This window comes from Aulonocara sp. 'chitande type north' Nkhata Bay, linkage group LG17 (genome assembly GCF_057382095.1).
Source record: "Aulonocara sp. 'chitande type north' Nkhata Bay isolate Kocher_YH1m ecotype deep benthic linkage group LG17, A_spYH_male_GT1.1, whole genome shotgun sequence".
NCBI classification, from domain to species: Eukaryota; Metazoa; Chordata; class Actinopteri; order Cichliformes; family Cichlidae; genus Aulonocara; species Aulonocara sp. 'chitande type north' Nkhata Bay.
The window spans coordinates 14,045,235-14,073,209 of NC_141360.1; the positions used below are offsets into that span (position 1 = coordinate 14,045,235).

At 39.9% G+C, this 27,975-nt stretch overlaps 1 long non-coding RNA gene across 1 annotated transcript; it reads left to right on the plus strand.

The window, feature by feature from the left end:
* Positions 1-27,662, plus strand: LOC147309762 (uncharacterized). Its single transcript, XR_015125641.1, has 3 exons — positions 1-192; positions 26,899-26,997; positions 27,089-27,662. It is a non-coding gene; the product is annotated as an uncharacterized LOC147309762 (long non-coding RNA).
* The last annotated feature ends 313 nt before the right edge of the window (positions 27,663-27,975 follow it).

Below are 27,975 nucleotides of genomic sequence, written 5' to 3' on the forward strand. Positions count from 1 at the left end.
GCCAGCCCCCATGTCTTTGTATAAACAAAGTGTGAGCTGTGTGCGTGTGTGTGTTTTTATGTGTGTGTGTGAGCAGGGTAGAGAGGAACGGCAACAAGAGGCCCTGCGTGGCTGAGATTCCCGAGATTCCCTGCAGCAGATATAGTCTGACAGAGGCCGCCGATAGTAGACATGCTTCACTGGGGCGCACAGGTAGGTACAACAATGTGTCAGCTTCGCAGCCAACTCAAAGATCAGACATTCCACATAAGCTCTACTCATTCCTGCAGTCTGCTCGATAGGCACCAGCTCAGGGGCGTGTGTGTACTGGGGTGTTTGTTTGACTGCAGCTGTTTGTCCTCTCAGGTGTGTGGGTGTGGGAGATTGCGCATGTGCTGTGGCAAAAAGCAAGAGCAAGATGCATACGTTCCATCTAGTTTATTCTTCAAGCGGTGATTACTGTAATTACCCTACGATGTGGCCTTCTAAGCGTTTGCTGCCTGCTTTGTTGTGCTTCTGTAGAATCAAACCTTTGTGTTTTGGAAGATAAATTGGTAGGGGGGCGTTCAGCCCATGTAATCAGAGGCACACCTGAGCACTTATCAGTGACAAACAAAGTTCCCATGAAGCTGTTTTCATACATAACCCAGGAACTTTCCACACTGAATGCACTCCGGGAACTGCTGCATGTAGCATCAAAAATGTATCCGTGACACCTGATAGGCAAATAAACAGACACGAAAACATGCAGTGACTCACAGTTTTCATAAGCACGGTCTGATGTGCATAAATCTGTGCAGCATGTGTGTCAGCGATTAATAAATGAAATCAGATATAAGTATAAAAAAAAGAAAAAGAAAAAAGCAGCATATCTTGGAGTCAGTTGGCAGCTGTGGGTTGCTATTTTGGGTTTTCCTGCATTCTTACTTAAGGTGTGCACACCCTTGCCAGACCAAGAGAGAGAAAGAGAGAGAAAATAGATACATATAAATAAACAGAGCCAACAAAGGTATAATTAAAGTAATTAAAGAAAGAGGTGAAGCACAGGTGAAGCACAGGTGAAGCACAGGTGAAACGCAGCCTGGCACTGGTAGCACCTAAAAGTCATGCAAAGTCATGTGACTCAGTCCCCTGTAACACCCCCCCAACCCAACCCAGTTACTGTCTTGATATGCGAACACATTTTTGACACCCACAATATCTTAGTGCAGTAATTCTGAACTGCTATTTATTCTTTTGTTTTATGTTTTGCATCATAGTAGAGTCATTTCAAATAGCCCGTGTGCTTATTTGGGTGGTCCAAGTGTGTCATTAGCAAAACAGCTTCTTTGTTTCACCACCTCCTGCTCCAGATGTTCCCCTCAGATTGGTGCAAATGACACCGATTGGCTCACAGGTTCCTCTGGCTAGCAAAAGAACCAAGTGCATGTCTTGGTGTAAGTGTCCATATAGAACATGAACACTACAGAACCTCAGCGATTTCATGTGGTCAACTCAAATGACCTTATGGTAAGCATCTATACATTTTTGATTATATCATTGCTCTAATGCTCGGCCCAAATTAATAGCAGATTAACAAAACAGCTCCTTTTGTGACCTGATCCCATGATATAATTTATCCTATAGTTTATATAAATCTGAAGAATGGTAAATGCGCTGGTTCATATGTACAGCTTTTCTACACAAGCCTTATAAGTTTTCAACATACCTTAAACACCCATTCGCATACAAGCCTCCTTTTCTTTCTAAGTGCTTACTAATTTTCACATACACAATGCCTCAAAGAGCAGCTTGGGGACTGGAGCATGCAGGTTGGAGCAGTTAGGATCAAGCCACCAACCTTTTAGTTTTTAGAGGCCCTTCTTTACCTCCTGAGCCACAGCCACCCCACTCAGCTAGAGAGTGTTGCTATGGTAAACAATTTAAATCATAAAGCTGTCAATCAGAAGAAAACCTTGTTTTCAAAACTTGGTGCTAGTTAACAGTTAGAAGTACTTGGCTAGGTTTAGGAAAAGGTCATGGTTCAGATTAAAACACAACGTGACCTGGAGAGCTTATGACCACACATCTGTATGTGACAGACCCGGCTCATCACCGCAACCAATTTGCAACCAAAGCCTGCACCATCACTAGAACACTTCCAGTAAGTAAGTAGACGCTGATATCAGATGGTAGTTGGCCATCTCCAAAAATTCAAAACATACCCCCTCAAGAGAACAGCAGACCAAAGTGAACTTCTTAGTCCTGCCGGTAAAATGTTACTGTTAGGGCTTGTCTGTCAATGAACCTCAGCCATGCGGGCCACACGGGCTTCATACCTCCTGCCATATCTGCCGCTATCGTCCATTTCAACTCTTCACACGCTAGAGTCCCCTCATAAGCTGAGGTAGAAGGCATGGTGGGGGCTATAGAGAGCTGGAGGGTAGGGGATGGTGGGGTGGGGGAGAAAAAGGAGCAATGATTGATCTCAGCCATAGACACCTTGCTTTATCACTGCAGCTGATAGGACCTAATTCCATTCAACTGCGCTGTAGGCTGTTTGGTGTAAGCATAAACACGGGGCCAAATCAGTACCTGTGCTGCTCTGTTTACCTGGCAGCCGTTCAGCTTTTTTCTGTCTAAACTTGAAATAGGATCCAAACACTCTACTCACGCATAGTGGTTTGCACGAGATGCTTTGCCTGCCTCTCAACCTACCACGAGGCTCGGCAGCTCTATTTCTGCACTGTCTGAACCTTAACCGCCCCTCTTATTTCTCTGATTGAGAGGTGGAACATCTCGCTCGAGGGCTTTAACTGCAAACACGGCGCTGAATTTGAGCAGTTACTAAGGAATTATCCCGTAGTTAACCCCAACAAACACCTCGCTGATTGATGACATTAGCGTGTGGGTTGTAAAACGAACTACTCCAAGCCTATATTTGTCTTTTTCTTTTTTTCTTTTTACCTTTTACTGGTTAGTCAGCAAATCTCTTTGTATTTTTATTAAAAGTATTTCTTAAGGGTCTTATGTATTCGTTAGAAAACATACAAAATGCAGTTTTTAAGAAAAGCCTGTACTTAATTGCAGGTTAGATTAGCTGTCATTCAAGTGTTTTAATACTAATTTGGCACTAAATATTTTTTATATATACAGATGTTGATTTTAAGTTTAAACAGACATACTGTGATGAACTCGGTGTCCATAAAAGATACATTTCAAAAGTATCAAAAGAAAACCATGTTTATCGCATAACACAAGACACTATTAACTAATATGATGGAAAATTTAGGATCCAGTGTTTTGTGGGATTCACATCATAATACTAAAAATCAGTGCTGTCATCCATCTGTTTTATACAATAAAAAAATACTAATCTGAGTTTATATATGCAACCAACTTTGGATGCTAAGAAAGACTTTGATTTTCAGTGAACCAAGAAGCAATTCAAGGTGTGGTTCAGTATCTGTCTGTGTTTCCAAGGAGCACACAAAGGCAAAGTCATGCTAAAACATTTTAGTTTCAAAACTTCTTCTAGCTAATAGCGTCCACACTATTTTGGTGCTTATGGTGCCTCTAAAAGTGAGACCAGTTCAAACACTTTAGGATTGTATTTAAGAGTATCGAATTCCCAACTAGACCTTATTAGTCACCATTGTGTTCTTCACATATTAGTGTATACATTGAGCATAAAATATCTATGTAGCCACCATAACTTCACTGACTGGTTTTGTCTCCACATTTGATTCAGCAGGAACATGCTGATGTTGTGAAGTGACCACATTTGGATGTGCACTGGTAACGTAATAGCTAATGATGGCTAACCCCATTAGCAAGCTGTATTGATAAACTGTAGGGTTGGAAAATACAGCTCTACCAATTATTGCTAAGTAACAGATAAGAAAACACTAGAATTTCTTTCCCTCAGCAACTGAACTCAGTACTTTATAGAGTACCTGTCAACGCATCTTCAGGTAATTAATTCGTTGGTTGTGTTATTTAATATGCAGGTTTACATTGTAACATTTTCACAGTGGCTGCACTGAGATGTCTTGACAACATGCAATGTATGGTAAACAGATAGATTATGCAAGTTATGTCTGAAACGTCTGAAACCAAGAATCATCTATTGTTACTATTTAATATTATAATTTGCAAAAACTGTGGCAGTGACATCAACATCACAGACGTTATCTGAGCACAACCGAGGCAAGTAGAGTTGGTGAAATATTGTTAATACATTTTTTTAAAAAGAGTATTTGGTGAGTGAAGTTTTTTTTAATTTAGTTCTTCAAAATGAGTAAATTACAGAAAATGGGACCTTTGGATAGTTGTACTGAATTCCAGTGTGTGGAAAAAAAAAGGCAACAACAGCACAATTGAGACTGGATCAGTGAATTAGTAAAGGTAAAAGCTAACGTACAGCTATCAGATTCACTTTTCAGCACACCTGACATCAAGTAAAGTAGACTTCTAATCTAAGCCTAGTAGCAGTGTAGTATTTAAAAAAATAAAAACTATTCAAAGAGGTCATAATTGTTGAGTGGTCATTATTGGAAGTGTGGTTTTTGGTATTTTATGTTGCCTTTATTTTCCCCTAAGGCTGCTACTTGGATTATTCCCACCTATCAAAAAATAAATAAACAGTGAAGGAAGATGTTAACCTTGACAAGAGAGAATAACTGGATAACAAATTATGGGCATTGTTGACCATGGTGTCCAACCCAGCAGCAGCTTTTCTTGTTATTGTTAATCTGCACCATCATATTACTGCTGCCTTATATGTGGGGGATAGAGGTCATGGTCATGGTCATGTCCAGCTTATTCCCACAGTCCGAAAACATGCAGTTAGTGGGGTTAGGTTTACTGGTTATTCTGACCATAATCACGACTCGTTCTCAGTCTCTCTGTGTTAGCCACGTGACAGACTGGCGACTTGCCCATGGTGCTCCTTGCCTCTCGTCCTATGGTACCTGGGAATGGCTCCAGTGTTTCTTATCAACCAAGGAAAGAATTCTACTGTCGCCCACTTTCCTTCTTTTTAAGACTTTACCAGACTGTTGATTTGGCATCTCATAAAACGATCATTCTGACAGGTTTATTTTGCTTTTTCAAGCTCATGATGGCCTCCTGCACTTGAATCCACATTGCTTTAAGCTTCTTTTTGAGGATTCCAGTGAAAAGCTGCAAAATGCAAGTCCAGCATGTGGAATCATCTCCAGGTGTCACATCTGCTAATTTGTCAGGACATGATAAAGGAACAGACCTCATCTGGCCACGAAACTGCTTGTTAGTCATTTACCTTTGAGTTTCTGGACACACATGGACTTAGAACAAATATGGCTGCAATTCCTGTAATGGCTATAATTTTGATAAACCCCTTAAATTAACATCAGAATCTAAATCACATATTCATTACTGAATGAAAAACCCATCGTGGAGGCAGTCTGAGCACAGTTTAAAGCCATCGGTCATTTTCATACATCATAATGATATAGATTTAGATTTTTAATATTGAAATTAAATAAAATGAAATTCTTAACAATTTCAACTTAGATTTTTTTCTTTTGGTCTGATGTTCACTCTGTCTGCCATTTGGGCTAACCTTTGATGGGAGGAGAAGAAATTCTGGACTTATACTTTTTTATTAACTCAAATGTTAAATGCAGAGGGTTTTTTTTCTTTCCTAATCTCCGTACACGGCTCATTGCAAGGGCAATTAGAAACCTGCGCTCCCGTGCAGATGTTACTGTTTGTAGAATGTGCTATTAGATATTGATCTGGTGATAATTTGTAAATGAATACTATTAAGGATAGGAAGTTTGCTGACAAAAAAGCCTAATCACCTCCAGCTGGCCCAGGTCTTGTAATATATCCTGCCTCCGCTCCAACATTGATCCATGGGAGTAAACAGCAGCAGTCTCACTGCAAGATACAGAACTTATCTGGTGGTTAAACATACCTGATAATGTAAGAGGAGAATGTGTATAAAAGTGTGACATAAATATTATTTTGTAGAGAGCAGATTATGTTGATGAACTTTTATTTTATATTGCAAAAACAATCCTTTGCCTTGTGTTTGTTCTATCAACAAATCAAATGAAAAAAACAACAACACAGTGGATTTATCCTACTGAAAAGGAAGGTGATGTCTGAGGTATAGATTACTCCATGCTATCATTATAAGGACCCCAGTATTTTAGAAGTGTAACTATTTCACTTAAAAAAAAAAAAAGTTCAGTAAGATCTGCTCGTAATCAATAATCAGAGATCCAGCCTGCAGTCTTTTTTGTAAATGGCCATATTATTTGTTAGCTGACGCATCAGTTTTGTGTTATGTGTTATACAATACCAAATACTGATCACATTTCTTACTTCATTTAATCTCTTTAATGTTTCTGTAGATGACAATACAAAAGATAAAATGTCCGTGCTATGTTGAAGGTGAAACAATTAATTAGTGGTCAGTGTTTATCTTTTTGAGTTCATTGTGTTGTTTTTGCATAATCCTCTTACTCTTGTTTAAGTAGTAAATGGGTCTGGCCTGGATGTATTAAGTCTAAGATGTGTTACCTCCAACTTCATGGGCAGTTATGGGTAAACTGCATGATAACCAGAGTGTGATTCTATCCTGATGCCTCTCACTCAATTGACCTTCAGCTGTGCCACAGCCAGAGTCTAACACAGGAAAATACTCCAGTTTAAGTGCTGATATGAGAGTATTACCAGTTCACAAAGGGGTTAGAGAGAGTAAAAATAGAATCATGTGTCAGTGAATGATGCACACCTCTCTTAAAGTCAAGTTCCACCATCTGCAATTATGCTAAAAAAAGAAGAAAAGCATCATTGCTGCACTGTGAAGCTGGGTCATGTTGAGAGCTGTGTCTCTGCCACACCACTCTAATTGAACTTTCTCTTTAAGGCGTTGTGAGAAAACAGGCGGTAACTATTTATACAGCTACACACCTGACCAGGCATCTATCCAAACAAAAGGTCTTGAACCCAGCCCTTGCGTGCCTATCCAACCCAGACATCTGATTAATTATAGTGTGGCCGTTAAGGCAAAGAAAAACTAGCTGATGAAAAGTCAGCGAGTCTGCAGGCTCAACCTGCCCAAACAGCATCATGCGTGTTAGCGTGTAAAAGCCTCCGTACTGCCTCCCTCCCCCGCCGCTCCGTGTCGTTCCTCCCACACACCCCCTGCCCCCCACCCATCCTACTGCCTCCCTCCTCTGCTCGGGGCCCATTCGTGCAGACGAGGTAAAACATCTCTCTCGCTGTGTCAGAGCCCCGCAGGTGGGGCCCGCGTTCTCAGGTAGATAATATCACTGTTACTATAGACCGTGTTTGGGTTAGCTCGAAAACACTCTTCACGGCAGGAGCAAAACAAAGTGCTCTGCAGTGCGTGATAACAGTCGGAGCTGCTCCCTACAAATTAACCTGTGGAAACACTTTGGCCTCGCACGAAACTCATACGCATAATACCTGCTCCTCCTACCGGCATTGAAGAAAAAAAAATCAAAGTTTACACAATCTTCCTCTAGGATCATGGAATAATTTTGTAAGATTTTAGGAGATTTAAGAGAGTTCTCTTATATGTAATCCACCAAAGGACTAATGCTAATCCAAAACAGTGAAATAAGCCTGTAATGTCCTTGTGGTTACGTTATAGGACTGAGCTGCCTTATGTCCAGATTGAAAGCATTGCCCCGGTTGGACAAGTCTCTCTGTTTCTAATCTGCATACTGCCTGTGCAGTAGACTCTATAAATCGACTTTCTTTAAACAAAAGCGGCATGAATAGCTCGAATGTGCTCTGGGCCAGAAGCTGGGATGGCTTCCATAAACAGATCACCCAGGTGGTCCATGTGTGAGAGAGGGAAAGGAGCTTTGGCTGAGAGGCCTGCTGCTGCAATCACAACCCCGCATCTTCTTATTTCGCTAACTTGCCGTCTGTGTCTCGGCAAAGTCTGAATATCAAGTCCGATTCATTTGCAGCTGCTGGTAACAAAACAATATACATTTCATCTTTGATGTGTGGACTGCGTGGTGTCAGCAGCAGTGCCCCTGTCACTTTTCAAAGTTTCGGGTCCCTGCAGCTGTTGCCTTTTCTAGAGCCAGTAGCAGTTTTTCAATGTAAAACACCTACCTTTGTTTCGTCTTCAGGAAAATGTTTTTTGTATCTCTATATTTCTGCTTAATCTGATCACTCATAGAAAGTCCTGTACTTTTGGTAAAAAATTAAAGGTACAATGAGTCTCTGGGGACACCTAGAAAAATAAAAGACCACAGAGAAGATGGATGTCGTGAAGACGAACATGCTCACGGTTGGTGAAAATGGAGGCAGATGATCCACCGTGATGACCCCTAAAAGAAGAAGATAACTCTTTTACTTGAGTCTTTGTCTACATTGTCTACTTCGCAATTCAGAGTGGGAATAAATAATCCAATATCACTGTCATCTCTGGTTTTATCACACCCTAAAACCAGTGTTGGGTAAGTTACTTTAAATTAGTAACCTAGTTACATTACTAGTTACTTCTATCAAAAGTAACTCAGTTACTTCAAGTTACTCGTTACTTTCAGAGTAACTAGTTACTAGGGAAAGTAACTTTGGTTTTACCCAGAATTCTCTTGTTAATGTGTTGCTTCCGTAACTGGATACCCAGCAAGATTGCCAGTCTTCTAGCTTGCTTACTTGCCACAAGTGCACTGTGCCACCTACCAATAGAAAGGAAAAAATAATGTGCACATTTCCACGAGAGAAATCCCACGCCTGATTCTATCCTAGCCTGCTTTTTACATCCAACACAAAAACTGCAGTCGTGGTGCTTTCGATTGTACTCGGAAATTCTGCCTTCTGAATACGAAGATGTAGGTAACACCAGACTGCAGATGAGCTGCATACAGGGCTGGACTGGGACAAAAAAAATCGTCCCGGGCATTTTGACTATAGGAAAAATCATAAAGCCTCTGAATGAAAACAAACACTGCTGTGACAGTGATGTACACTGTTCTGATGGGATATATGTATCAATCTATCAATTGTTTGTTGCAAGACTCAGATAATTATTTTTTTAAAAGTGAGACATTTTAAATGAGAATAAGAAAGTATTTCCTTGTGCCCCCCTTTCCCTTTTAATGCCCTACATGGACCCCTGGCAACACTTTGCTAGACCCGCCCCTGCACAGTTACCAGCTGTCAGCTACTTAGAAAAGGATCCTGGTGTTATTTGTCTCTCAGAAACAGTTCATAACTTCCCTTCAACTCATTCATGTTAACTAAAAGGTAAACCTGTTTCTCCATCACAGCTCTGATGATCCAGTAAGGACATCTCCTGGTTTCATCTTCATGTTTCCCTCTCACCACATAACCAAACCGATATCATGACCAGCAGGTTTACAGCTGTGGCTCCAGCAAACATCAGCTGATACTAGAAATTAATATTAAATAAATTCTAACAGCAGCTGATCAAGCTTAAACGTGCTGCTGTTGTTTAGCGCGACATCCGCTGGTTTCCTCTTTCTGGCGCAAAGTGGGCGATAAATAAACAAGAGAGAAAAGCCGATCAGCTGATCATTGATCAGTTTCATGATTGAAGTAGAAACAGGAGAGGGAGGGGGGAGAGGATGAGAGAAGAAGAGGCAGCTGTGCAGCGTAAACACAGAATAACTCCAGCTTTGTGTCTTTTACATTGTAGCTGAAACACAAACTGTGTTCCTTTTCACCTCAATACGAAACGCGTGATATTTTCTCTGAATACGAGACGATTCCGTTTTTTACGGGACGGTTGGCAACTCTAATAATTAACCTTATGAACAAAATAAAGTTCAACATCAGTAACATAGCACCCACCCAGCTGTATAGAAACCCCGTCATGCTAGCTAGCACGCAGTACGAAAAAGTCAGCATAACGAAAATAAACTCCACCTAAACTTGGTTCATATCTGACCCAGATGGACTGCAGGTCATAACTTCTTACCTGAAGTTCAGTTCACCTGACACTCTCGGACCAGCGGCCGCTTCGGGTCTCTCCTCTTGCCTCCCTTTTCCTTCATCCACCTGCTGGCTTCCACCACTTGCTAATGTTATTGAATCTGTGGAAGCTCCGCGATAGCCACCACACGAATTAACGAATAACGAGCCTATCTAAATCCCAGTAACGAGTAACGCGTTCCCGGTTTTGGCATAATAACTAGTTACCGTGCTCGTTACCACAATAATAACGTAGTTACTGTAACGCGTTACTTAATAACGCGTTAGTCCCAACACTGCCTAAAACACACAACAGTAACTGCCACACAAGACAAATACTATAGGGGTTTTTGGCCTGAAGTGCATGTTTGTTTGTTTTTCTTAAACTTAACACGATCCATTACCTCTAAATGCTCATTTCTCAATCATTGTGCCTGAATATGGCACTGCGCTTGTTCTCAGTGGCTCACGATTTACCAGATGGAAAAATACATTCCTTACACCTACACACGTCACATGACAAGTGTATTTCTCATTTTTAAGGTGGGTGAGGGTTCGCTCCAACAATAGCATACACCTTACTGCTTTATGCAATGGTTAGGTAGCATTTTACATAACTCGCCTTGCGTTTTTTTTTCTTTTTCTTTTCTAATCACAGGTTGAGCATGTTACCTGGACTGAGATTGTCCCTGACTTCCGTCGTCCCATCAGCCCCTATCTTATCACACTGACCTGAGTTATTGTAAGGAACAGTTGTGCACGGCGATAGTTTATGTACAGGGAGTGTGACAGATCATTCATCACATGCAGACTGGTCATTCAAACCAACATGTCCAAACATACTTGTGCCATTAGCGGCTCACTCATGTTTGTCTGAAAAAAGGATTAGTGTGAAATATGAGGAAACAGTGACTGACAGTATGGGACTCTGAGGGTAACCCAGGTAGTGTTTCACAATGGTAAATAGTGTCAGGTAATAGCTGTGAGTCACTGTTGAGAGTATACTATCGCGTGTGTGTTAAGCAGTTGAGGTTAGGTCTGTGTGTGTGTGTGGGTATGTGTGTGTGTGTGTAGGTGCTATTAAAAACTGGTTCTCGTGTAATGTTGTTATGACAGATATCAATAGCACAGGGATCACCAGATACAGGGGGTTCCCTCCAGTCAAAAACAAAGCTAATTTTAAGTTCCTTGCTTTTACAGTATTTAGTCTTTGCCTATAATCCTGGGTAAGTGAATCAGGTCTGACATTACTCACATGGGTTTAGATACAAGGTAACAAGTACATGTTTGTCTGTGTCTTAAGCTCTGCAGAAGTTTCTGTTGTTTTTATTCTACATGCTAGTGCTCTGACTGCAGCTCTAAAAATAACACAAAGCCCGTAATTATGGTTTTAACTTAAAGCCCCCACCCATTCCTTCTCCACTCCCTCCCATTCTCTTGCTTAGCACCTGTGCTGATATATGGTGTGTGTGCGTCTGTGTGTATTTTCCGGATGATTTATTGCATTACTGCTGTCAGATTTTGCACAGGAATGCAGTCTGTGAGAATTGATTCGATGGTGTAACAAACCCAGTGACTTTATAGAAACACTGACGATGACATGAAAGTCTGGGTCCTCAATAATAGCGATTAGTCTATTTATAGTGCCACTTTTTTTTTTAAATGTGAGGCGTGGCACTGAGGATTAAATAGCCACCTCATGGAGTTCTTCTAACTTGTGCCTCAGGCCACGTTGACAATAAATGAGACTATGCCATAAAGTCACAAATGCACATTTATTTTGCTCGAGTGTGCCATAATGTTCACTTTGGCAGAACTAAGGATAAAGCATGGAACGTAGTCTTGGATATACAGATTACAGTGTTGTGCAAAGGTTTTTTTGTGCATTAGGAAACAGGTCTAGTGATTGATTGAAACAAGCATGCAGAAATATATATAGGAGCACATAGTGTATAAGGTAAACAGATTTCCGAAATCTACTTGAACGCCAATAGTTTTTATGACCGCCTTTGTTCTTCAACGCAGCCTGAACTCTCTCAGGAAAGCTTACTTGTATTTTCTTTAAATAGTCTTCAGGAATAATTCTCAAGGCTTCTTAAAGGACACAAGGAATCTGTTGCCAGTCAGATGTTTTCCAGATGGTACAGCAATGTGGATGGTGTTTGGTGAATCTGACTCTTCTGCATTTACATTCATAAATTCATCAATCCACCTGAACCAAAAAATTCAAATTTCATCACTCCATAAGACCTGTTACCATTGATTGCCACACTTTAGTCTAGTTCTTGTGTAATTTTAGCACACATCCACTTTTCTCCCTATTTATCTTTGTTAAAAATGGCTTCTTGTCAGCCAGTCTTCCAGTGAGACCATTTGTGATGAGACTTCAGAGAACAGTAGAAGAACTAAAGAGCCAGATGAATCTCTCAGGTCAATGTATGACTTCTGTTTCTTAAAGATGTGACTTTTAGACACTGTTCATCTGCTGTAGAAAGTTTCAGGCGTGTCACTTCGTCTTTTGTCCTCCAGTTTCCTTCAAATTCACTAAGGACATACTGCACACCATGCCGAGATGCAAGATTTTCAGCTAATGGCTCTTTAGAAATCACCATGTTGGTGCAAAAATACTATTTTATGCCTGTCAAACTGTTATGTTAGGGATTTTTCATTGATTTTGTTAAAGAAATTGGAACAAATTGTGAGGTACAAGGACTGGACTGAAAACATAAAGGCAGCAGAGGGTCCTGTCCTCCTCCCATCACTCCCAACCAGTCTTGCCAGATGGCTGCCTCTCCCTGATCCTGGTTATGATGGAGGTTTCTTCCTGTTAAAAACGAATTTTTCCTTCCCACTGTTGCTAAAACACCTGGTTATAAGGGGTCATCTGATTGTTGGGCATTTTTCAGTTTTTTGTCTGTGGTATTGTATGGCTCTTAGCCCACAATGCCATCACAACTGGCGCTATATAAATAAAACTGAATTCAATTGAAGTGCACTACAAGGTGTTTGATTTTACACACCTGTGCAAAGGGACCGAAAATACCATAATTCAGAAATGAAGAGGTCTGGCACAATACTTTTTTCTATATGTTATAAATATGGTGAGCTTCTTCTGGGTAATTCAAAGCATTGCCAGCTCGGTTGGTCTATGTTCATATTACATCAATCTGCAGTACACAGTTTATGTCCACTGCCAAAATGATGCACTGATGAGTTTAATTTGCCTTGACTATACTGTCAACACATTGCATCTTCTCCCATTTCTAAAGTCGTGATTTGTAATTGCATAGGTTTCCAAATAGTGTACAATGAGTGATAATTATTATTGCAATATGCAGCTACACATAAATTTATGAATGGCTTCTTGATTTACTGTATCATGACTTCATATGGTAAAAAGATTCCTTTCAAAAATATATGTCAGTGGGAGTCATATTCCATTCAAGTAGTTGCTGAATGGTGGGAATTAATACAGCATTATTCAATGGCCCTGATGGACAGGGACAGGTTAATAAGGAGGAAAATGAATCATTTTGTTGTGTGGTGCAAACCTCAACTGACCAGCGGTGCTTTAGCTGTGAGCTAATGTTATTATGCTGCCAAGCTGACTAAAACTTTATATTTTGATTTATTTATTATTCTGATTTTATACTGCTGCTTACCTTTTCATGTTTTACATCTTTAGAAGGTCATATGATTATGCAGCTGTGGTTCAGGAGGTAGACAGGGTTGAGTAGTCTAGTAATAAATACTAGAAGAATACTACAAGATTTAGAAGGTTTATACACTGTTAGTAAATCTGTAAAGCTGTACTTAAAAGTTCATTTTTAAGCACATGAAATCCCAATCTGACTGGAAATTCAAGTTCAACAAAACTTTTTGTTCACATTATTCTATAAGAACTTTACATAATGTAATAAAACATTGATATTTGTCTCCATTAACAATTAAGTTTGGATGACATATGAATTTAAATGTTTTCGAATACATCATTTGTAACATGCCTCTGTCATTCCAGACTTCCTCATGGTATGTGTCCCTTTGATCAGAGATTGTCAACTGTGATACCAACTTAGAGATGTAACTTCAAAAAAAAAAAGAAGAAGAAGAAGAAAGCTAAAAATGTACTTTGGCTCCACTGTTTTCCTCAGAGCTATGTACTTTACAAGCAATCTGCACCAGAGATGTAACAACAATGTTATCACATTTCTTCTTCTCACCTCCTCTGCACATTCAGTAGAGCAGCTCCACCACAGCGGCTGGCTGCCTGCTATCAGTCTCCTCATCGCTGCACCGTTTCTGTTGTTGCTTGATTATCAAGCATGCGACAATATCATGCCAGCGTATGCGGGCATCTTCTGTCAGTTCAGAGAGCTGGCACGCTCGGCGAGGCGCGTGACGTCAAAGAGGCGGGGCTGTAGATCTGATCTGACCATGTGGCGCAACTACAGCATAGTACATGACAATACAGTATTCCGAACAATCAATCATATACCAGTTCTGAGCTTCAAACAAGCTTCTGCCAGCCAAAAATGTGTTTGTGCAATCTCCACATTGAAAACACTCAACTGTATTTTTGTTCCGGACCGTTTTCACAACAAACTCATCAAGAAATATTCTGCTTCACCTTTATCCTGTTTACATTTTATTGTATCTTTATGAGGCCACATGTCGAGGCTCAGGCGGTAGACGGGGTAGTCTGCTAAAAGATTAGTGATTCAATTCCTGGCCCCCCTAACTGCAACTGCTATATCAGTACCAGCCCACTTACTATTTACCATTTACTGTTTGATGAATGACTAAATATTATCTACATCCCATCTGTGGATCATAAACAGCATATACCCACAGTGCATCAGGCCTGCGCTGATGATATATGGACACATATTGGGACCCTTGAACATGAAGGTTGAGTTTAACACAGACGTTGATGATTGCAGCACAAATTTTAAGTAGGTGGTGAAATCAATATGTACTTATTTGTGTTGAAAACAGGATTTCCAATGATCCATGAGGGCTGAAAGCAGTGTATTGTTGCACAAGGTGTTAGAGCCGTTAGAGTCAAATTTAAATCTGGTGTAGTTTTGGGTTTTGTAGGTGCAGTATTTAAACACGGAAGTAATAATGGTAATAAATATTCATGAGTACTTAACCATGAATATGTCAGTGCGCCCCAGGGCGGCTGTGGCTACAATGTAGCTTGCCATCACCAGTGTGTGAATGTGTGTGTGAATGGGTGGATGACTGAACGTGTAAAGCATTTTGGGGTCCTTAGGGACCAAGTAAAGCGCTATACAAATACAGGACATTTACCATTTAACCAGTTAACCCCCTTAGGTGATCAGTGATGACACTACCCTAACCCTCACTCTAACCCTAAGCAATCAGAATATGTCTTTTTTTAAATGATTAAATGTTCTTCCAAGTGTTGGTAGTTAGCGAACAAATACAAGGATCATGCAGTTTATTTGAAAGAGTTGCCAGGAGAAAGCCTCTTCTGTTTCAAAAGAACATTGCAAAGATAAATTGTGGTGCAAAGTTACATCTGAACAGACCAAAATTTATGGAACATTGTCCTTTGGACAGACAAAAACAAAGAGGAGCTATACAGCACAATGTCACATTTAGCAAAAATCCAAACACAGCACGTCAGCACAAACACTTTATACCAGCTGTCAAGCACAGTGGTGAAGGGGTGGTAATTTGGGCTGTTTTGCAGCTACAAGACCTGCGTGCCTTGCAGTCATTGATTTGAACTCCCCTGTATACCACAGAGTCAAAAGTGAGGCCATCTGTCCAACGGCTAAAGCTTGGCAGAAACGTGGTCATGCGACGAGACAGAGATCAAATCCTCAGTGGTTGAAAAAGACAAGAATGAAGATGTTACAAGATGTTGCAAGATGTTGCAACAGCGCAGTCAAAATTCAGAACACAACCCAAATGAAATACTCTTGAGGGATCTAAAGGGAAATGCGCATAGATGAAAGCCCACAAACCTCAATGACCTGAAGGAACACTGTAGAGAAGTGTGTGCCATAAATTCCTCCACAAGATCTGAAGTCATACAGAAAACCAAAACGTGGCTCTACAAACTAACTAGGGCTGTACCTAGTTTATAACAGGACAGCATATAGTCCTTTGAGAACTTTCTTTTCCACATGACTGTATATGGCAAAAACTGCACATCCCATCCTAACCCCAGATGGTGACCGAGCAGATGTTAGGATATTTAATCTGTCTTGTATTTTTAAGAGATTTTGTTGTGCAGGCAAAAATGTCTTATTATCAAGACAGCCCTTGAGCTCCTTCATCATGGGATTTCTTTTGGTGTTTCATGAAGCAAACAAACAACCAAATAAAAACTCACACCAAAAGCTTTCATATCTGCTGTCTATTCTAGCTAAAACAGGTGCTACAGATGAGCTGAGACCTCAGATCATGCCAGAATTATCTTATCATCTTTTGCCACTATAAAGCAGATTAAATTCATTAAAATTAAATTGAAATTCATTCATTTTTGGAATTAACTAATGCTACTGTGCAATCTGTTACTGTTGCCATTTCACTGACATTTGAGAATTAATGGAATCCCGTGTAAGACAAAATGTCAGGGTGAGGAATGTGGTGGTGAAAGGGCACAAAAAATATGTTTGCTATGTCATTTGGAAAACAAAGAGATAAACATGCTACAGTATTTCTCTAGTAAAGAGCAAATACATTCTCGACGCAGTACACAGGTGCGTGAGAATTTCTTACACTTGATTTAATGAGCTGTTCTCTTGGATCAGATAAGTCTTATCAGATCTGTGCTTGAATTGTTCTGTATAAACATCCAAGATAATCTGAGTGTGTGTGCACGTTTGTGCATGCCTGTGTGTCTGTGTCCGCATATTAGAGTGTAGAATAGGTGGTTGCATGTTTATATAGGACAGATCTAAGAACTAAGATCAGGTTTTTTTTGGGGCAACGGAGACTGTGATTGACAGTCTCTCCAAATTCACCTGAGCGTGTGTCCCAGGTGTGAGCACTCACTCAGTTCATCAGCATGGCCTCGGTCAGGTGCATACCCCATGTAGTGGAACCCTATCTCTATGCATCACAGTATACAGATCATGTTTTAATCCTGTAGGGATTTGTGCGAAAACAGCACATCAAAAATCTCTGTCTTTTCATGCAGCATCTGAATTCAAGGACCACCTGGTTTCTCCTAAGCCTGGTCTTTGCTTCAGGTCTGCCTTTATTAAAAACAAACAACATCAGCAAATTCACATTATCGTGTCAATTTCCATGTGTCACTGTCTTAACTATCTTGCTAATATCCGACTATGGAAGAATTATGAAGTTTATTTAAACTGGATTAAACAAGGATTAAAAGAGCTGTAGCCATCAAGAGTCATCAAGTCATTGGACTGGACCTCTTATGATGTGTGTGTGTAATAGATGCCTTTTGATTTTTTTAGTGAATTATTGTACTAATATTATGACTTGCTTTGTAAGAAAAAACTTCCAAAACGTCCTTTTTAAGAAACAGTCGTACCTAGTTTGACTATCATTTGGTTGGCTTCTAAGATTGTCTTGTCTTGTGTTGCTGTTTGGTAAATTTGTCTTATCTTATTTATTTCCTAATTTGTGAAGCACTTTGATCGACATTGTTGTTTTTAAATGTGCTATATAAATACATTTTGATTTGATTTTGATTTTTTTAATTCAAATAGCTTAAGTTCATCTAACATTTTCTTCCATTTGAGTTACTTCAACTTATTATTTTCGATCAACTTCAGCTATTTTGCATAGTAAGTGCCTAATACCTAAAAATATCATTGAATTTTACTTATTCAATTTAATTACATGGCAATCGTCTTTGGAAGGTTTTGATGCCTTGTGTCAATTTGACCCCAAACATAAAAGCTGTAAGTCTTTATTCTCATATAATTTAGATTCTTAGAAATCAAAATGTAGTTGTTGACCAGTTTTTGCACTTACATCGTGCACAAAGTTTAACAAATAGTTTTCATTGTGTTTTTAGCCACTGAAGACTCTTTGAAAGTCCAGAAATAATAGGTGGCTCTCAGTTATGTGCAATACTGCAGATTTTGGTATGGATAGAATCAAGTACATATAGGGCCAGTATTGACGATACCAGTATCAATACTGATACTTTTATTCTATAAAAGCAGCTTATGTAGGGGAGGGCAGTGTATCATGATTTATGACATGAATCATCAGACATTTGCAAACACATTTTAACGACCACTAAATGAAAATGCTTTTTATGCATTTTGAAAAAAAAAAATAATTTCACATATTTCAGTCAGGTACATACTGAACTTAGATAGGATAGAAACAAAGTATCAAATGTGTCACACTAGTATTGATCCAATACCAATACTAGCGTTGTTATCAATGCTTTCGATATTTGAATCGATCTACCCACCTCTAATGGCTCTGCATTCATCACTGTTGAACGTTGCCAACATTGTTTGTATCAAAGTAAATATTCAAATGTTCTTTAAATTTTTCTTTTTTCCAAACCACTTTAGTGAAATTTCAAAAAAGCAATTCTCCTTTAGTGGCAGCTAACAGCTAATAAGCTAATAGCTAATAAGCTAACACAGCCACTTTCTGGTTTGCTAACCGACCTAGTTCTCCACAGTAGCTGAGACAGACTGCTAAATTTTTAAACCATAGACAGTGTTATTCTAAAGTATTTGATTTTTTTTTCTTTTACAGTTTTAAGGTGAAGGAGTTAAAGAACATTTTAGAACTGATGAAAATGGCCAGGAGTAGTTAGGTAAGCGACACGAGCTGGTTAAACCAAAGAGAAGTCATCATAGCAAAGATGCTGGCAGGTCAAACCTTGAAGTAACCCTTACACTTTGCTGTATTGTCAACTTGCTCTTTTTCAGTAAAGGTGTACTACACCATCAACGATGTTCATGCAGAGCATGTCCAAGACATTCTACGCCAAATTTGACAGCTGTCTTATTCAACTAATAACTTTATTTAAATATAAGGCTGGTGGTTTAAGTATGTCAGCAAAGGTTTTGGCTGAAATCTAAAACTTTCACAATTGTTACGTCCCATCTGCGAGTGGCCAGGCCATAACACAAGGGAGATCCATCCTCGTTAGACTACAAGCAGCACATCACACAACTGATTGCATTTAATAATGATTTATTTACAATGAGTTGATTCCTAAGGTGATTTGACACAAAAAGAAGAACTCATTACAACTTCAGGGTGGACCTAATGCCAAAACAACAAACAAAAAGGGAGCCTATCTCGGGGATTTAACAAACTTACCTGCTGAACAGAGTTAAACCAAAAGATAACAACTTACCTCCCCAACTAAGAAAAACAGGAGAAAACTATAATGAAGCAAAAAGGCAGTCCACCCCTACATACTCCAGTATAAAGCAAGTAACATCAAACAAGTAACAGTAGCTGAGCTGCGCAGAGGATCAATCCACCGGTGAGCGAAGGCTGCGTCATCAAATACATTGTCTCCATGTTGTTAGCCAATCCGCATGAACTGTCCCCTGGATCCACCAATGACGGAAAGGCGCCTGCACACTTAAATCTGCATATGATACAACATTATGACAGCAGTTGTAACACAATGGAAAGAAATTTAACATGAACCTCAAAGTGAGGTTTTGAATTCTAGCATTAGTTCACTTTGTTTTCTTATTCCTCTTCTTCTTCTGCCTTTCAGCTCAGTCTTCAACAAACTTTGTCCACACTATCCCTCCTCTTTATATTTACATTTTACAACTTGAGATTGAGACTCAGAGTCTGAATCACTGCATCAGAGCCAATTATCATGTTTTTCATGTTTTTTTTGCTTTTGTTGTATTAAAAAGTTAATGTTTTAACAACTGGACTACAAGAAATTTTTGATGGTCATTGTTTTGAATATGAATGTTAACCAAACATTATTATGTTAGTGGTGGAAGCCAAGAAAATACTGTCCAACTAAAGAAATGCACTTCAGCTGTTAAATTCAGCAGTACTCAATTCGATTAGGCAATCAGTTGCTTTATTTTTTCATGTTTTGTGCGACATGTCTTTGAGTTTTCAAAGCTAATGTTTGACTATTGTTTAATTAAAAAGGATTACAAAAGTGGGCAACAAATATTGAGTTTTGCTAAACTGTAAAAAAAAAGGTTAAAGGTTAGAAAAAAGATAATATGCAAGAAAAGTCAAACAATTAGATGACCCTTTAAGAGCATGCTCTTGGTGAGAGTTGGAAGGAAAAACTCCCTTTTGACAGGAAGAAACCTCCAGCAGGGGGTTCAGATAGGACCAGCCATCTGCCGCAACTGGTTCAGGGTGAGGGAAAGGTAGACAGAACCAAAGACACTATGAAAGACTAAAAGACACTGACTAAAAATAACTAAATGCCAAAATGATGTATAAACACAGAAGAAGAAGAGTTGAAGAAGAAAAACTCAGTGCATTACGGGGAGCCCACTGCTGCGAGGCCTATTGCAGCATAAATAAGGGAAGATTCAGGGTCACCTGATCCAGCCCTAACTGTATGCTTTATCAAAAAGAGAAGTTTTAAGCCTAATCTTAAAGGTAGACATAGCATCTCTCTCCCAAATCTAGAGCCAGAGCTGATTTCACAGAGGAGAGGCCTGAAAGCTGAAGGCGCTGCCTCTCATTCTAATGTTAAATACACTAGGAACCACAAGTAAACCAGCAGTTGAGAACATAGTGCTTTATTCAGGTGACTTAGAACTATCAGGTCTTTGAGATAAGATTATTCAAACCTTGTAAGTGAGGCAAGAGATAGTATGTAATAACTGAGTAATAACAAAACTGTAACTGATGCGTGATTGCTCAGTTTAGTACAGCATTACATTACTGCTTTACAGAACAATGTAATATGAGGACAATGTAATGTGTTACACCCAACACTGCACATGGCATGTGATAAACAAGCTAATAAAAAAAAACCATTCTTCCACATCAGGCGATCTTTGTTGACACTCAGTGTTACAGAACATTTGAGTTTATAATTTGTTTAATTTTCAAATTCTGATCAAGAGAGGACCAATACGAATCTTCACAGCAACACTGTGTTGATCGTTGCGTTCTCCCTTTTAAACTTAAACCACCTCAGTCTGACAAGGTTTCCATCTAGTAACTACATTCACAAACCAGATGAGATGTGTAAGCATGAGGCTCCTAACTGGTTCCATTAATTGAAAATACCAGGAAAAAGAAAATGTTGCCTTTTACAAGCTGAGAAAAGCAATGTCCTTATCAACTGTTACTGGGGGAAAAGCTACATCAGCATTCAGCTGAAGCGCCTGAGCAGTGTTTCAGAGCCATGTCTCTGCATGCGTAGGATGATGGATCTCCTGCCCCACTACAGTTGCCATGTCCACATACAAACATCACACCAGTATTTCCTGCCTCCTCTTTGCGTATGTAGGCTCAGGCTGGTATGCAGAGTGAGACATTCCTTTGTATAATGTTGGTTCGGAGGGTGAAAACCAAACTACAAAGTGACGCACGACACTCAGTGACTCACCTGCTCGGCTGGTTGATGTTATTGTTTTCTTTTAAGGCAGATATGTTCCAAAGACAGTCAAGTATGGAAGGCTGAACACGCCTCAGTTATCATCAGTCACTTAAAATATGTAAAATAAAAATACTCTCCAGCAAGATGGCTTTCAGACGGTTAAACAGTTGCTTGTATTTATAACTGTTCAATAACTCGTCATTAAGCTTAACATCAGAAGGGTGCTTAAGCAAATGCTGTTGGTTATTTTCCCACATTGTGTGTCTGTGTGTGTGTGTGTGTGTGTGGTGGGGGGGTCCTCAAAAGGAAGATTATCTCATCTCGATTAAGAAAACTGGGGAACACCTGCCAAAATACTAGTTACATTAGTACATACCAAAAAGAGAGCAAAAGAGAGAGGGAGTGTGTGTGTGTGTGTTTTCTTGTCTGCCAAAGTGATAAGCAGATCAGATAAGCTGCATGTAAGCATAGTCATGGCGGTGGAAGGCGAGTCGCACGCCATGGGCTCTTCATATCTCAAACACATTCACTTTACCTGAATTTATTTTATTTATATGCATGCATATGTTGCTGCAGGATTGTGAGCATCCTTTACATAAGAACACGTATACCCCATGTTTGTGTGTGCCGGCATGGGGTGTCTAGCATGAGAAACGCAGCAGGAGTTTTGGTCTGTCGCTCGGCAAAGTGAAGGAGGGGGAGCAAGGGGGAGGCCAAGCTGTGATAACAAACTCCATTTACTTCAGAAATAACAACACAGCACTTAGAGTGAAACACGGTCTCTCTTCCTCTGAGAGCCACTGATCTGCCCGTCAAAGAACTTAGACTCATTTACTGTCATTAGCTGTTACGTCACAGGAAGGAGTCCTGGCTCTGCTTCAGAATGGATCACTTATCATCTTATTTGCACTTTGTACACAAGGACACACCTGCACATGCATGCATAGACCCAGAAAATAAAAATAAAAAAGAAAGTATTCTATCTTTAAGAGTATATTGAGAAGTATTTTGAACTGTTTCACTTTTTCAGCTATATCCATTAAATAACCCCAGGACACCCAGCCCAATGTCACTCCTGGGGCATCAGTTAAGGCCATTTTTGTCAGAAGCATCTGGGATCAGGATCCTTTGGCTTCAGCAAAGTCATTCTGCTGCCTAGTCTCACATCACATCCTGCCATCCTGGATTTATTCATATAAACATTGTGACTGAAAAGAGGACAGTAGATGTGAAGGGCCTCATGAGAAGTCTCCCAGCAGCTTGAGCATATAGCAACAGGATAAACCTTATCAAACTTTATCAAAGATTTATATAATAATTATAATAAAAACTGCAATTAATCTGTATTCCAGAATATGGTTCAAAAAGTTGTTGTTTTTTTCCTACCATACATTTGCTACTTTTGAAAAAGTTGATGAAAACATGATCTGCTAGGATTACACATTTTAGTCTTGGTTTCTTCAAGGGCAGTGGCAGGACAATGCCTATCTTTCTCTATTCATAAATTTCCTATGGATTTCTAGTAAAAAGCAACACTTTGGGTGTGTTTATAAGTGACACGAACAATTCTCATTTGAAAAAGTCAGAATTTCATGTTGTTTTCTTAGCAGAGTACTCCGAGTGTAAGGGCCTTGAACAAAAACTTCTGTACTGTAGCAGAGGCGTATCAATTTCCCATAAGTTTCCAGCCATATTTAGATCACCCCTCAGAAGAAGAGGTATAAAGATTAGAGATGATTTAAGTTTTGTGTACTAGTGATTAAAGGCACTAGCCTAGACTAGCCACAACCTTTGCCCTAGTAAAAATTACTGTCAGGCTGCAGAAAAGCTTTGTTATGCCCTCCAGGTTTGGCATCTATAAAAAACCAAACTCACCATGAACTGTCGTTGGCAATTTAGTATTAAATTATGTGGTTTTCAAATTAGATATATTAGCCGATATATTTGTCTGTGAAGGTTCTCAGTCATCCAGGTCATCGTAGTCAAAGGAGCTTGCAAAGAAAAGCGTCTGGACTTCTTTAAGTTACTTGAAGACGTTTCACCTCTCATCCGAGAAGCTTCTTCAGTTCTAAGGTCAAATAGTGGGGAGTCCCAGATTTAAACCTAGTGGGAGTTTCCCCCCACAGAGGGACAAAAGGACCCCCTGATGATCCTCTAATCGCCTGAGCCAAGGTGTGAAACTGGGTGTGGGTCCCAATCAGCCAGAGTTTCAGGTGAGCTCATTGTGAAACCTGGCCCCACCTTAACATGTGATTTCCTGAGGTCAGATGGCCCAGGATGTGAGGAGAGCGTTAAGGCGTCTGGGGAGGGAACTCAAAACTGGATTATAGATGGCAGAGAGTTGGTGTCGTAAACCCCCGCCTCTGTTCAAAGATGGTCGCTCACAGTGGACATAGATGGCTTCTTTCACTCCTCTTTCAAACCATCTGTCCTCTCTGTCCAAAATGTGAACATTGGCATCCTCGAAAGAGTGTCCTTTATCCTTAAGATGCAGATGGACTGCTGAGTCTTGTCCTGTGGAGGTGGCTCTTCTGTGTTGTGCCATGCGCTTGTGAAGTGGCTCCCCACCATTTGACCTTAGAACTGAAGAAGCTTCTCGGATGAGAGGTGAAACGTCTTCAAGTAACTTAAAGAAGTCCAGACGCTTTTCTTTTCAAGCTCCTTTGACTAGCCGATACATTCAAAACTGATTTTGTGAAATAATTAACACAAATTGCTTTCACTGCTTATACCTTATATACCTGGTATGTGCGGGGCTCATTATGTTTAAGTCCTAGGGGATCATTGCTTGAATGCTTTTCTATGGACACTGCCAAGCACAAACAAACAAACAAGTAAACAAAACAAAACAAAAAAAAACAACAAAGATTTGGAGTGCCTTAGCAATTTGGTTTGGTTCAACTGGCGAGTTTCATTTGTTATTTCCGATATTAGCAGCCACAAACTGAATGCACAAAGGGCAGAAATGAAAAATTGTGTTGTTATTAAGTTACAGTATACTCTAATTAAAAAACACTTTTTTTTTTTTGCTTCACTCCTGCTTTTGGTTCTCTCTTTCCCATTTTGACCAGTGACAGAATGGCACGGACATCATAAAGCAAACAAGCATACCATTACAGGTCAGCTGCAGTTTAGAGGTCAGCAGTCAGTAAGAGCAATGATGTTGTCATTGTAATTATGACTAGGGGTGCAACGATATTCGTATCGATATTGAACCGTTCGATACAGTGCTTTCGGTTCGGTACGCATATGTATCGAACAATACAACATTTGTAATTTATTTTATCAACTTTCCTTCTGACGATGCTGTCTGTGTTGAGCGCTCAGTGAATCTGCGTTCGACTACTCCGCCTAGGCTGCACTGTCGAGCGCAGATCCACTGAGTGCTCCACACAGACAGCATCATCAGAAGGAAGAGCGCAGGGCAAGCTAGCGAGACAGAAGTTAAGCTCTCCTTGCAACATGGCAAATTGAACCTCCCCCACTCTCATTCAGATCTGGCGTTTAGAATTATTTTGGTTTTCATGTGACGTATGACCCTGAAGGTAAGCGCGTCATGGACTAAAGTAAAACAGTATGTTGGATGTGCTACGCGATGCTTAATTACATGGGTGGGAGCTAGTGTGTTAGCGCAGTTAGCTCGTTAACGTGTTGGCCGTCTAGCCCCATGCACGGGGCTATCAGGGGTAGCTCGTTAACGGAGATTTGCTGTGTTGTGGCGTTAAGGTCATTTTAACGAGGTTAACCTGAAAGCACTAGTGGGAACACAACGAATATGACTGCACATTTACACCGACATCATCCTAGTGCAAAGACAAAAACAACAAGCACGCATGCTACAAACTTTACCCGAGTCATTTAGACAGCCGTTAGCACATGATTCTCCTTATGGGGACCTGATATGTTTAATATGCTGCTGAGAATATAGTCCAGAAGAAGCGTATAGTATAGCTTTTATTTTGGAAAGAGCCATTTCTCTGTAATAAACTCTTTTCCAAAGATGAGTGATTCCTCAATCAGATACAGGGCTCGCAAAATCGCTAGCCCGACGTCCTGGGGCTAGCGATTTTTCCAGTCGGGTGCCAAAATCTATCTCTGCCCTGCCCGTCGGGCTATTGTAGGAAGGAAAAATATATGTCAGTGCTTTTGCATTCTTTCGGAAATGTAGCTGGGTAATTATGTCATTGGCATCGGTGAGCCACTGTCAATATGTGACATATTGAAATCGCGTTTGAATTTGCGCTTGTTTTTTTGCTTTCACTTTGCAATCGCGCGAACTGTGTATAGAGAGCGACAGCACTGATTGGTGAGTGATGATAATTTGTGCACCAATTCCTCTGACATTGTCTTATTAATCGTTAGCTTACTACGCAAACATGACAAGTGAAATCTCCCGCAGCAAGCTTAAACATGTGAGAGGTTGATCGCGCAGAGAATCGCTGAGCGTTATGTGAGTGCCTGTGTAAAAGCAGCAGGACATATATTTTAGTTCTGCTGAGCCAAATAAGACAGGTCAGGGTGAAGAAGTGACAGCCAAAGAAAAGCTTACCACAAAACGGAAAAGTTATGACAAATCAGACTATAAGGTAAAAGAAAGTGCAGCTTTATGGTTTCATGGACAAAAGAATTTCTGTGGCTGCAATATGATGAGCTATATAACCAGGGCTGCACATAAGTGGTCAGCAGGTGCGCATTCGCTGTCAAAATAAAAAACACGCACAAGGGTTAGGGTTAAATTTAAAAACTGTACTTTTGAGTTAAAATATATATTTATAATTTTAATAAATGACAAATTAAAAAGGCATGAACATTTTTTTTGTATCGAAAAAATATCGAACCGTGACACCAAAGTATCGAACTGAACCGAACCGTGAATTTTGTGTATCGTTGCACCCCTAATTATGACAGAAGATCAAATTGTTTAAACCTTTAAATCTGACTCTGGCATGTTGGGATCACTAGTTATTTTTCACCCCAGCGATGACAGCAGCTGTTCAAACCAATCAGAGAATGAACGTTAGTCAAGTGAAAAAAACTAAAATAAACATTAAAAATGATTGTTATTACTATTATTGATCCCCTGCTGAGTATGATGGATCAGCCTAAAACTACACAGGAGCTTATTAATGATCTGAAGGCAAAGGAGTCCACAGTCACCAAGAACATTGTTGGTAACACACTAGTATGATTGAAATCTTGCAGTGCCCACAAGGTGCAAGGAAATCTGTGGAGGGAGCTGGAGCTTCGACTTGACTCAAAATGAAACTACCATAAAAATGAGAGACTGTTGATTTCTTTGAAAGTGAGCAAACTTCCAAATTCAGCTGGAAGTTGAAATATTTGTTTCCTCCACTGTAAAACTGCATGTACAGAATCACCTGTCAATCCTGATAGAAAGTTTTCAGACTCGTTCGCCTTTTTTGCTGTTTCAGAATTCCCCAGCGGTTTTGAATTCCCTGAGTGCCACGTCTCTCTCTCTCACAACGCTTTAAGTCGCCTGAATGAGGTAATTCTGAGCAGTGATATTACAGGTAAACACGAGTGAGTTCTTGGAACCCATTCATCAGTCATAACTCTGTCACTCTGGCCGATATAGACTGTATGCTCTCTCTCTCCCAGCAGGGCAGCCAACGTGTTCGTGATTTTCTACACGTAATGTTGGACAAGCACCCTGGTTAAACGGGCAGTAATAAAAGAAAAGCAGAGGAGAATAAAAACGAGAAGGGCTTTGCAGATACAGCTAAATGCTAAAAAGTTTCAATTCATGTTGTTTGAGTAAGTGTATTTATGTAATACATGTAACCCAGAATCACACCTGAATTGGCAATAATCATTGTATATAAAACTGAAATGCTGATATCATGTTAATATAATATGCTACCTTTATTCAAGGCAGGTAAACTTTTCCAGGCTTGCAAGTTGACTGTGTGCTCATGTGGGACACAGATTACAGTCAATCAATTCATCATATTTCTGTGCACAAAGTCAAGCAAGCAAGTGTTGTATGCTGTACACCTGAGATAGGATGATGAATACCTATTTAGACTCCTTCAGCTGCTATGCGATCTGCAGTAGCAGCCTTTTATTTAGATGTCGCCGAAGAGCTGAACCCTCTAGCCTGTCTGGTGTATTTACACGGTCTGTCAGGTCTTGAGAGACAGAAATCTTTGGAGGCATTCCTTCACATTCCTTCCAAAGAGTGTCTGTTGGGAGTGGAGGTTAATAACATAGGTGACTATGGCTGTGGTATGTGTCTATCCATATGCAAGCAGGTTGATAATAATATTGCTCAATCAGCTGTGCAAATGCTCACAGATATATTGGGGTGGGATGAACACACACCTCAGTGTACACTCCTATCATCAGTGTCAACTTTCATAATGATTTTCATTCCATACAAATGCCTCATGCCTTTTCTAGTTTGAGAATTTCTTTGTGTTTCACAGCCTTCAGTGAAGACTTGTAGCAAAGTTTCTGAAAATTAACTTCTATGTTATTTTGGTTATAGC